At 35.3% G+C, this 11,973-nt stretch overlaps 1 protein-coding gene across 1 annotated transcript in view; it reads left to right on the forward strand.

The window, feature by feature from the left end:
* LOC148947406 (uncharacterized) overlaps positions 1-10,677 on the forward strand; it is a 63,342-nt gene extending 52,665 nt beyond the window's left edge. Inside the window, exon 2 of the transcript XR_016142361.1 lies at positions 10,458-10,677. The gene's annotated coding sequence lies outside the window, so the exon portion shown is untranslated. The remainder of the gene's footprint in view (positions 1-10,457) is intronic.
* The last annotated feature ends 1,296 nt before the right edge of the window (positions 10,678-11,973 follow it).

The following is an 11,973-nucleotide window of genomic DNA, read 5'->3' on the forward strand; positions in this document are numbered from 1 at the left end:
CTACATGGAAATGGACATTTATTTTCCGTCCTAGCTAATTGAAAATCGCGACTTAGGATAGCTATATTCAAACATGGTATTGACAATGAATTCATTAATCTCCTATCTGAACTTTGTTTAAGTTTCTCGGGAGGTAATATTTAACTGTTAGAGGGTGTTAGACAACAGACTAAGCAACATCGTTCACTTGTACACGCCCTAGATAGCAAAAAGAAAGGAAATAGTAAAAGAAAACGCCTTGTTCAGGCGAGTGGTAGTTTCTTTTCATTTTTACTACTGATAATCTCAGGACAGGTAAATATTATTCTCTTGAAATGGCTAAAGCCTATAAACTGACTCCATATGAACTTGCTCTTTTACCAAGAGAACACTTTGAAGATAATCTTGATCAATTTATTAAGAATGAAACAATTGCCGATGATGAAAAATTAATTGTTGCTTCGAAATGCTGTTTGACGTGTCAACAAACATAAAACTTATCATGAAAAACCATTCAAAGTACATGTTATTGATCAATCTTCTGAAAGTACTGAAAGTTTGTAAACGTTTAAAAGCCCAAGAAAGAAGAACAAGATTTATTAACAAATGTTACAGACGTGTTGCCTCAACCCTACCACGAGCAAAGTAAAAGACTCTTGACTTATCTCGCTGAAAATGAACAAATTGACGAGAAAAGAATGAAGTTATAATCCAGGACAAACCTTACAATTTAATTGATTTGTTATCAGATTTGATTGCCTACTGTAAAAGACTCAAATCCGTTGACAGTCATTTATAGAAATTTTTTAAGTTGTCAAATTTTCCGAAAAGTCTTATTGGAAATAAACTTGTTTTAAAATGATTAAAAGAATTTGAAGAAATATCTTGAGATATTTCATTAGATAGCACGCCAAGTGGGCCTGGTAAGGATATTAAATGAACGCGTCTTTCCACATCATTTAGTACGCAATACGGTGGCGGACGCTTCATACCACGATTACGATCAAAAGGAATCAAGTTTTGAAAGGTGTGTTTTTAGAATATTGTGGAAGTGGGAAGTTTAAGTTCTCCCACTACATTTTCTAAAGTTACCGGAATTGAAAAGAAGCTAGCAAAAGAGTATTTACAAAAGGAGCCCAGTTACATTCTTCATCGAGATCAGAGGACTAGATGTCGTGACTATGGAAAAATTAAAGCCTTTTACCCTCAGCATATACTATAAGGAGATCTTTTGACTCTAGACTCGATTCAAAGATGTCATACTACACCCTACAATTATATTTTACTTGAAATGAGTGTTTTTAGTCGCTATGCACCTGCAATACCATTGCAGTCAAGGAGAAATGATGAAGTTACAAAAGCTCTTGAAAGTATTCTTGAACAAGATTCATATAGAAAAATTCAAGCATATAGCGGAAAAAATTTGTTAATCCACATGTAAAAAAGGTTTAATTGAAATATAACACAATACTCTATCATAGTCATAGTCCTATAAAGGCGGCATTCATCGTAGCGACAATATACTTTTCCTTAAGCAATATTCTTATGAAAGGGCTGGAAAGAGAAAATTTAATGTTGGTAATATTTTTCGAATCGATAGAACAAGAAATATTGTTGAGAAAAGATATTACTTGTGGTCCACTGAACTTTTTAAAGTGTCAAAGGTCTTGGATATTAAACCTGTAACGTTTCGTCTTCGTAATATGAAAGATGATGAGATTCTTGGTGGTTCTTATGAATATAAATTGCAAAAAGTTGGAAACAGTGGGTTTTATCAAATTGAAAAAGTATTAAAGACTAGCACTCGCAAGGGTAAGCGACGATTGCTTGTGCTGACCAAGATACAAATCTGATTTTGATTCGTGGATACCCGCTGAAGACGTTCATAATGTCTAATTATTTTTATGTGACATTCATCTCCAATATTTCTGAACCTCTCTATGACGATTTGAGCAAAACGAGCGATTTTGGGACAAAACTGTCCTCTACCGTTAAATTTGAGGAGAGGTATGAAGTTTCCCTTGTAATTGCGTTCTCAAAAATAAATATGATAGCCTAAGGAAGGATCGTATATATGATATGAAAATTAGAACCTTTGACTTTTCTGACGAAAAAGTGGCAAATTTCGACTTAGATGATCACTCCTATGCAATTATACCCTATGGGGAATACAGCAATATGAGCGATTTGTGTCTAGTTATGAACAAAAACAGTGCATGTAGAAAAAGGATGGCTTCACATTCAACTATTCACCAGAACAGTGGAGAATTTACACTACCAATCCATTTGAGAATGAGAAAATATTCCTTAATGAAGATTTACGTGACTTTCCCAGTTTTATAAATCGTACTATTATAGTAAAAAATTTCAGTGGTAAGCATCAAGTTATCTGTGCAGACTATGCATCCGCCGTCTCATCTAACAATTATATATTTCTTTATGCATCCTTTGCCGAGAGATTGAAAGTCGGTAATAGCAATGTCCGCTTCATACGTATTCTTGAACGGAAAACCTCTAGTGAGCATAATCATTACTTCAATATACAACATCTTCAATATATTCCAGTTAACATTTCGTGCTTGAAGGTCTATTGGTAAAAATTAAGCAATGAGCTGGGTGATCCTTTAGCTGTGACCAAAAGTTTGCCAGTGATTACATGTCTTTTGTGACCCATTCAGTGAAATGGCTAACAGAACTCATTTTGTAGATCCTGATATTGATTGTTATTTTGCTACTCTCGGACCACGACAGTTGGGTGTTGGAATGGACTATTATAGGGGTCAATCGTCAATGTCTGGTTACGGTCCCGGCAATTAGTTTGCTAAGCTGTTTCGCTCTGCACTACCCCTGGCTAAAAAACACATTGCACCGGTTGTCGTGGATATTGCGTCCTCTATGATTGGGGTTTTGGGAAGGATTTCAAAAAATCTCAGGTCCAGCACGCGATCCCTTGGTGATCGATTGAAATCATGACAAAGCCGAAAAGTCTTACAAAAGGTGGGAAAGACCTCATCACTCATCGGTCTCAACCCAGTCTGGAAGCGTAAAGCTTAAAAAAGAAACTAAAAATTGAAGAATAGGATTTTTTTTCGTAGATATGGCATATCTACCACATAAAGAATCTCATCCTTCAGTCAAATCATCTCTAAGTCTTTTCAATGCACAAAGTGTAGATGTCAGTGTAAAACACAGATACTATGAACAATTTAATCCACAACAACCGCTCTCTGATAATGTTCATTTTCAAATTTATTCCAGGGAAGATTATTTCATAGATTAGACTTTAACGTTTATAGATTTACATGTCATTCTAAAAACATCTAACAATTAATAACCAAGTGCAGCCGAGGGATTAACCTGTGAAGATTGTGTACTACACAATTTATTTAGACAAATATGTGTCGAGCCATAATCTTTCAAATTATACAAGTTATATACAATTCATGTATATGACTTCAATGTCATATAAGCTTTTGAGACGATATGCACTGGGTTATGAATATAAAATGGACACTGACACTAGCAATATACTTAAAGATGCAAAAACTAAAGATTTACATTTAGCTAGGAAATTAAATCATTAGATGTTTAATATACCTCAATGGTTGCCTCACAATGTAAAGATTGATATAAAGCTACAACTTGCACCGTCCAATTCTATTATCCGAAAAGAACTGGGCACTACACCTGATGTAACAGTCTCTCTCCCATTCGCAATACTTCATGAACGAAAACAGCAAGTCGTGAGTTCTCCTGCCTTGGCAATTGAAAATCTTTCAAATTGTGCAAGTTGTAAACAATTCATGTTGATGACTCCAATGTCCTAGAATATATTGAGAGGTATGACTATTGGATATGAGTAAAAGACGGACACTGACACTGCCAATATACTTAGAGATGTGACAACTAAAGATTTACACTTGATTGTTAAACTATATCATGAGATAGTTAAAATACCTCAATGGTTGCCTCTCAATGTTAAGTTTGATATAAAGCTACAACTTGCACCGTTCAATTTTATTTTGCGAAAAGAACTGGGCACTGCACCCGATGTAACAGTCTATCTCACCTCCGTAATACTTCATTTAGGAAAACAGCAAGTTATCAGTTCTGTTGCATTGGCAAGAGAAATTAAGAGCCTCTGGAAATAACATCAAATTGCTCGTTCCTAACACAATCACGAATCAACTTCATATTGCTACTGGTACACGTACATATACTGATTCGGCATCTATTAATAATAAAATTCCTTCAAAACTTGCTTTGGCTTTTGTAAAAGGTGCTAGCGCCGTTGGATCATGGACAAATTCTCCACACAAATTTGAAATATTTGAACTTTCATGTCTTGTATGTAAATTAATTGGAATTCCGCCCTAAAGTTTATCCTTTGATAAATCCTACAGGACCCTGTATGAATTGACAATGCAATCTCTAGATCGAGATTCACAATTATATTAAAATGGTACAACTGAAGAAATGATTGCCACAACCCATGGCATTATTATATTGAGTTTTTCCAGCACTCAAAAAATGAGTTTTGTCCGAACAGATACAGTGCGTGTAGAGTGTACCTTGGCCGAGGCATTGGAGGAGAGTATTGCATTAATCTCGCTAAATCAATTTGAAACCTATTAGGAAATTACTCCTGATGGCAGCGTTCTATTAGATTTGGCGTCATGAACTCGAATCAAATAATCAATGTATTTCATTCGGATCCTTATATGTCCAAATACAAATCCTATTGCATACTTTTGGGTTTCATGGAGCATATTCAACACGTTAACAATACCATTATCAATGTTAATAGTAGTCCATCAACTGGAAAGACGGGGCATTGATTATGCATCTTTCAAACAAGAAAGAATATAGAATTTTTTTATCATCTTGGCCTACAGTATATGTTCTACACACCTCACATTAAAAATTTTCTTGAACAACGTGGAAAATCTATTATTCAAAATTGGAAGCGGGTACAAGATTTATCAACCAAAAGCTGTGATTTTCTTGCACTATTATATTTTGTTTTCCGATTTCGTGGAGATACTTATAGTCAATTCCTCAAGATTTATGGGGAAATCCTCGACCGAACGACTTTCTAGTTGAAAATACTCTTTCCTACCTATACAATATAAATTTCGGTGCCCTCAGAGTGAAATTCTTTAAAAATGTATGTAAATTTGTTTATTAATAAAATTTGTATGCATAAAATACTGTCCTGTTTTTAGATTTCTTCTTCTACGTATAGGTAGTCATCAGAAACGATAAGTGGCGGCAGCTCGTCAGGATTCAAATTGTACTCATCTTGGCATGCAAAGTCAGGGTCACATTTTCTACAACATAATATAACTTAATTTTTATTATATCCCTTTGTAAAATCAATATTACTATTCTGATTCATATTATAAAATTCACGTGTTTTAAATTGCTTATTTGAAGCTATGTCACATATAAAATTCTCATATGAAGAATTACTTTCTGTAACAGCCAAATAAAAGTATGTAGGCTTATAATCATAGTAGCCGGTATATTCACGGCGATGTCATAAAAACCAGACTCCTTTATTATTCCAGCAAATGAAGTGTAGACCCGGTTCTTCTTCCCAAAACCATTTAAAACCACGACGATACCAGTCTCTTAGAAATAAACTGAACTCACTTTTAGGGTTTTTCGCAATCATGCCAGGGTAAGTATTTTCCCATTGATCACATTTATCATATTGACAATTGAAGCATAAGAATCCTTTAGTATGAGAGTCACAAATCTCTTCAAGACAGGAATTACGGTCTTTAATTTGCACAGAATATCCTTTATGCAATTTTAATGGCTTGCATAATCTAAATTTTTCATTATAGTCAACAGCATAGGTACAATTTTCACAGGATGACGAGCTGCCCAATGTATACAATCATAATGGACATGTGTAAAACATTTTTATATGTTGACTGTCTCACTTCCAAAAAGAAACTGACTCACGATCAATAAAATGAATGTTCTTTGCTGTCAATTTTAACTTATTGGGTCACTAGAGAAATGGGAGGAATAACTGAAAATCTGGGTAATTTTCAAAAAGATGTACATTATCATTTTGTTCTGTTTCAATTAACAAATCTATAAATTAAATTAATGCATATGGGTCGCGACATATAAGTCTCAGACAATCGTCCAACGATGGAGACTCATTTCTCTTTATATTATCATTCATTCTCTTAGTGAAGATTCTCTTCCGCACTAACAAACTTTGAAAATTATCATCTAGGATTAAACATTTTTCCAAAGTAACAATCTTCTAATTTTCTGTCTGTCCACTTTATGAATTTTAATCCTGACACTCCTCTCTCATTGCCCAAAAGAAACTGACTCGCGGTCAATAAAATGGGTTCTAGGAGAAGCAACGTCACAAAACTTGTTTAGACACTATTTATTACAAAATGACCTCATAGGTTTTTAATACTGAAACAAGATTGTGTCATAACACCTAGAAATAGGGGGCTCACATGGGGATCTTACCAGGTATGTCATGATGTCACAGGGCTGTCACAGAAATCCTATGCTATTTTCCTATGGGTTCCTTCAAAATCCCATGCTAATTTAATAGGGGCGTCACAGAAATGCCATGCTATTATCTTCTGGGCGGTAAAGGAATCCTATGCTGTTTACCTATGGGTGCTTTTAAAATCCTATGATATTTTCCTATGGGCGTATTTAAAACCCCCTGCTCATTTCCTATTATTAATGCTTGTTAAATATCCTGACCACCCTAAACAAGTTAGACTAGTCATATGGAAATACCGAAAACAAAATTGCGTCATAACATCTGGAATACCAGAATGCCGTGGGAAGACCGCCAGATAGAAACATGGAACCGCTTGTCAGGGGCGTCCTAAGGTTTATTTTATGGGGGGTGGTGATATTCGTAAATTTGGCCGAAACGCTACCTGATTTATGCCTAATTTTCTGAAGAAAAAAAAAATTGTGTTAATTTTCGGCCGATTTTGAAAAATTCCAAAATTTTCGCCTTCGGCGACAATTTTACGAATGCAAAAAAGTTGACGGGGCAACGTGCTCCTCTCCCCCCTCGGGACGCCTCTGCCACTTGTATTCCGGGGCCACTTGTATTCTAGGATCTGTCGTATTCAGGGAGTACTGACCGGTAGAAAATGGAATGCCCTCACCACTATCTTGTTTCTCCTTTCCATCCGACGATTGAAACTAGCAGAAAGCTGTAAAATTGATATTTATGGAACCATAGTTTTTTTTTAGCACCTGGTATGATTTTCGGACTGTTACGTGTACATATTTTTATTTTATATGTGAGTATAACAACCTATGTGTGCATCAAAAGGTATATATTCTGGTACTTAAGTAGGTTCTTGTGTAGAAAACGGTAAGTATTCGAGTATTGTATTGCGAGAGCAGATAGCCATTTTACCGGGTAAAAAAAGGATTGACGCTTTAGAGCAAAGGGTTTCTCACTCCGGGGACTATGCTTAAACTTTATTTTTTGGGTGTTTAAAGGGAATAAAAGGTACCTAGGTTGGGTTAGGTTAGGTTATGTATTTAATATGTACTATACTTTACCCCCCCCCCCTAATATACAAATATATAGCCCAATTTTGTTCAGAAACTATTATATTTTCATCTTATTTTGTTTTATTTCATTACCATTTACGAAACTTCACTTCTCTTGTATTTACTGCTTTCTACAGAAGTACCCTTAAGGATTTTTTATTATCCGAGAAACACTCGAGAAGTGAAGTTTGGTTAGTATTAATGAAAAAAAACAAAATTATAATGAAAATGAAATAGCTTAGAAACAAATTTGGAGTATATGCTTGCCAATTAGGGGTAGGGGTAGGGGTAAAGCATAGCATATATTAAATACGTAACCTAAACAAACCTATAGTAACCATACCTAACCAAAATACCAACTAAATACTTAAATAAAATATAGCAGCAATGTATTTTCCAACCTAGCCAAAGCTATTTATCTAGTATAAAGAAGTTGCTTGACCAGTTTCTCGTCTCATGTTCGCGTCATTCGCGATCCAAGTTTTCGAGCGTTTCTCGGATAATACTTAAGTACCTATATTCTTAAAAATGTAAATGGCAACAACGGATGAAATGATCTGCAAAATTTTTATTTGTTTTTGTACCAATTGTAAGGTCCCTCCTTTCCATCTTATATTTGAAAAATAACGGAAAAGGGCCATAATGATACTTTTAAGAAGACTAGATTCTTGTTATTTTTGATTCTACTGAATTGCGTCGTAATTTCTATGGTGCTAATTGATATTATAATAATAATAATAATTTATTACAAACCCGCTATAAAAAAGAAGCATGAAGAAGCGGAGCAAAACAAAAGAAAAGAGAAAATAAAAACGAACACAAATCAACCGAACATAATAATCTACTAAATACAAACAAATCACACTTCAACTATCAAGCAAGAAAGTCGCTGGGAAATCAAATAATAGTGCCCTGTGTTTCACGAGAGCTTGTTTTTCAAAATTCGGCATGAACTCAACAGGATCAGGTATATGATACTTTTCTAGCAGACCAGTGTTACGGAGGTAAAGTGGCAGACCAAGCAGAAACTTTAAATATTTGCAAAAGCCTGAACGGATTCGCAACATATCCGAATTCGATAGCCAATGCCAAACGGGTGAGATGTAGTGAGCAAAGGGAAGAGCGACGGCACGATACAACCTAGCAAGGATATGCTTATTAAATTTAAACTTCAGGGCTGCAAGTCTAGCATACCCAGACCGAAAACCCGACAGAACCTGGTCAACAAATAGAGCACGCGAGCTTCTGAGGTCGCTTCCATATGTGATACCTAGGTACTTCAACTTGCGGCTTGGAAGTACTACTTGCCCTGCAACGGTAACACGGGTAGCCTCGCGACGGGCAACTTCAGACGGCGCACGCGGGGGTTCAAATACAAGAAATTCTGTTTTAGCAGGGTTAATAACCAGACCAATATTAGTATAACCTCGACTTAGGAGATCGATATTAGCTTGAAGGTTACAAAGCGATGTGCTCACCAGTAATATGTCGTCTGCGTAGCACAGTAGGCTCACATCCATACATTCAGTGTTAAAACCACCGTTAATCTTTTTTGTTACCGACGAGGTTAGTGAATTGAAGAGTACAGGCCTTAAAACCGACCCTTGACGCAGTCCCCGGTGAAGCTTAATCGGTTTCGACAGGAGTTCACTACTCAACTTAACACGGATAAGGCTACTCGAATACCAGTGCCATAGGACGGCCGCTACATGTGGGTTCACACCTTGGTGCAGCAGGTTCAAAATTAACTTTGAATGAATTACCGAATCGAACGCCGCGGACACATCTACTGCACAAATTAAAAGAGTCCGTGATTGATTCTGAGCTTTCGATACTATACGCGTAAGAAGGCGATGTGCAAATGCACAACCGAGGTGGCGACGGAACCCGAATTGTCGATTGTCAATTTTACACTTTCGTAACAGCTCAGGTAACAGAAGTCTCTCTAACACTTTGCTTAATGTACTAGAAACTGTTATAGGCCTATAGCTAGAGCAGAGGTTACGATTTTTTCCCTTCTTCAAGACGTTAGACACAATACCTATGGCAAACGAACTAGGGACTGCACCAGAATCAAGGCACATTTGATATAGCAGCGTCAAGTGCTCAATGAGCAGAGGTGAGCCACAGCGGAGGTGTTCAGTCACAATTCCGTCGTGCCCGGGAGCCTTGCCCTTTCTCAGCTGCTTAATAACCTGGAGCACTTCGCCTATTGAGACGGTAAAATAGTTCCGTTGGCTCAAGAGGGACGCAAAAGCTCGTGAGAGCTCACTATCACTTTCGGTTGTTAGTTGGGCATGTTTAATCCCAAAAACTTCACTATAATGCTTTACCCACTGCTCCTCAGGTATGTTACCAGCAGGGTTTGTCACTGGTTTAGACTGTCTAAAAGACTTCCACATAGATACAGGATTATTTGCTGCTTCTTGGGAAGCAAGTTTGGCTTCGGCAGCTTTAAGATCACTTACAGACTTATTATAAGTTTTTTTCGTGTTGCGGAACTGCTCAAACACTACACCTGACCTAGGCGAGCAACAGGACGAAAATCATTCCTTAAAATTTTCAATCAATCTGTTTGAAAATATTCAACGTGCCGATCCATCCGAAAGTTCTATAAAACAACTATTATCAAAATTTCTTGCAAAGATTTGTCGAATATGAAAATAGCTATCTAACATCTTGAAACACAAGGAAAATACAAAATTACTGAGACTTCAAGAATTAATAAAATATAGTATAACTTTTCAAAAGATTATTTCATTAGGTATCGTCAATAATCTCGGTCGATATGATGGTTTTCGTTATTTTGTCGTTGATATTATGTCAGGTAAAAACCCAAAGCTTGAAACACAATTGCGCAATAAAGAGGAAGATGAAGTAGCGGAGTGATTTTTCTTCATCTGTTTCAGGTTTTAAAGCCGTGACCATTGAAGCATCTAGTTGTGCCATGTTTTTTTCAAACTAGGAAAGCGTTGCACGAGTTTGAGATTTGAAGATTCTGTTAATCATGGAAAGGAAAAGAAATTATTTGATTCTACTATCAACAAGTGCTATTGGCCTCTTTGCTGTATTTCAGTGGAATACACAGAGAAAGTTTAAAAATGAAATTGCTCCCGTTGATGATGTTGGAAGGTAAGATTATTATGTCTTTCTATTAAACAAAATTTGGAAAATCCTTTTGGAATCTAGTCTCGGTAAGAAAATTGAATAAAGGTCTAAATTATATGCTTTTAAGAAGGGAAAATATTAAGAAAAATTCTTGTTTCATAATTTATAGAATATGTATAGCTAAAATATTTGCATTTAGCCCTCTATACTTTACCCCTAATCCCCTAATTTTTAAATTTATAGCCCAAATTATAAATTTCCAATGCATTGTATCGCATGTCATAGTTGATTCAATTTATGGGTACACGAGTTGAAAGAAGACAGACGCATTGGGAGATAAATTGGAAATATCTAAATTCAGCTATATATAATATATATATATACATATATATATATATATATATATATATATATATATATATATATATATATATATATATATATATATATATATATATATATATATATATATATATATATATATATATATATATATATATATATATTTGGAATACCATGGAAATGAGAGCTAGGCTTCTCCAGCCCTTTCTTATTGTAGAGCAAAATTACTTAGTCAAACAGTTCGTGGTAACGAACTGTAAGTAAGGAGCGACCCGGCTCAATGGTAACCGAAACTCTAAAAAACGGAATTTCGGTACGAATAGATACAGCAAAAGAATCAGATTTTAATTCTGATTTCAAAAATATAAGTTTGATCAAGTTTAATCTTACCCATCAAAAGTTACGCGCCTGAGAATATTTGGCTGATTTTCGAAAAAAGGGGGAAAGACCCCCTCAAAATCATAGAACCTTAATGAAATTCACACCATCATATTCAGCGTATTAGACAACCCTACTGCAGAGGTTTCAAGCTCCTATCTACAAAAATGTGGACTTTTGCATTTTTTGCCATAAGAAAGATCAGGGATGCGTGTTTATTTTTTTTTCCAGGGGTAATCGTATTGACCCAGTGGTCCTAGAATATCGTCAAAGGGCTCATTTGAACGGAAATTAAAAGTTTTTTCTCTTTAAGAAATTTAGTTTATTTTAATACTGAGTCTTTTAAAAGATGTTTGATCATTACAGCAAGTCCGATTTCTAAAATCAATTTTTACTTAGATTGAAATTTTTGGTTCTATTTTATAATATATTTTAATTGTCTTAATCCCGTCTTATAATAAAATCTGATATTTTTGCAATTACTAGTTTTTTCACTTTTTACAAAGTTAAATTTTTTTTCATACTGAATTCCATTCAAAGATATTTGATATTTGAGTGCCCTCGGCACGCAGCATGCTTGTATATATGGATTTCTTA

This window comes from Artemia sp. Qi Xiang Cuo, chromosome 10 (genome assembly GCF_049724085.1).
Source record: "Artemia sp. Qi Xiang Cuo chromosome 10, ASM4972408v1, whole genome shotgun sequence".
In the NCBI taxonomy this organism is placed as follows: domain Eukaryota; kingdom Metazoa; phylum Arthropoda; class Branchiopoda; order Anostraca; family Artemiidae; genus Artemia; species Artemia sp. Qi Xiang Cuo.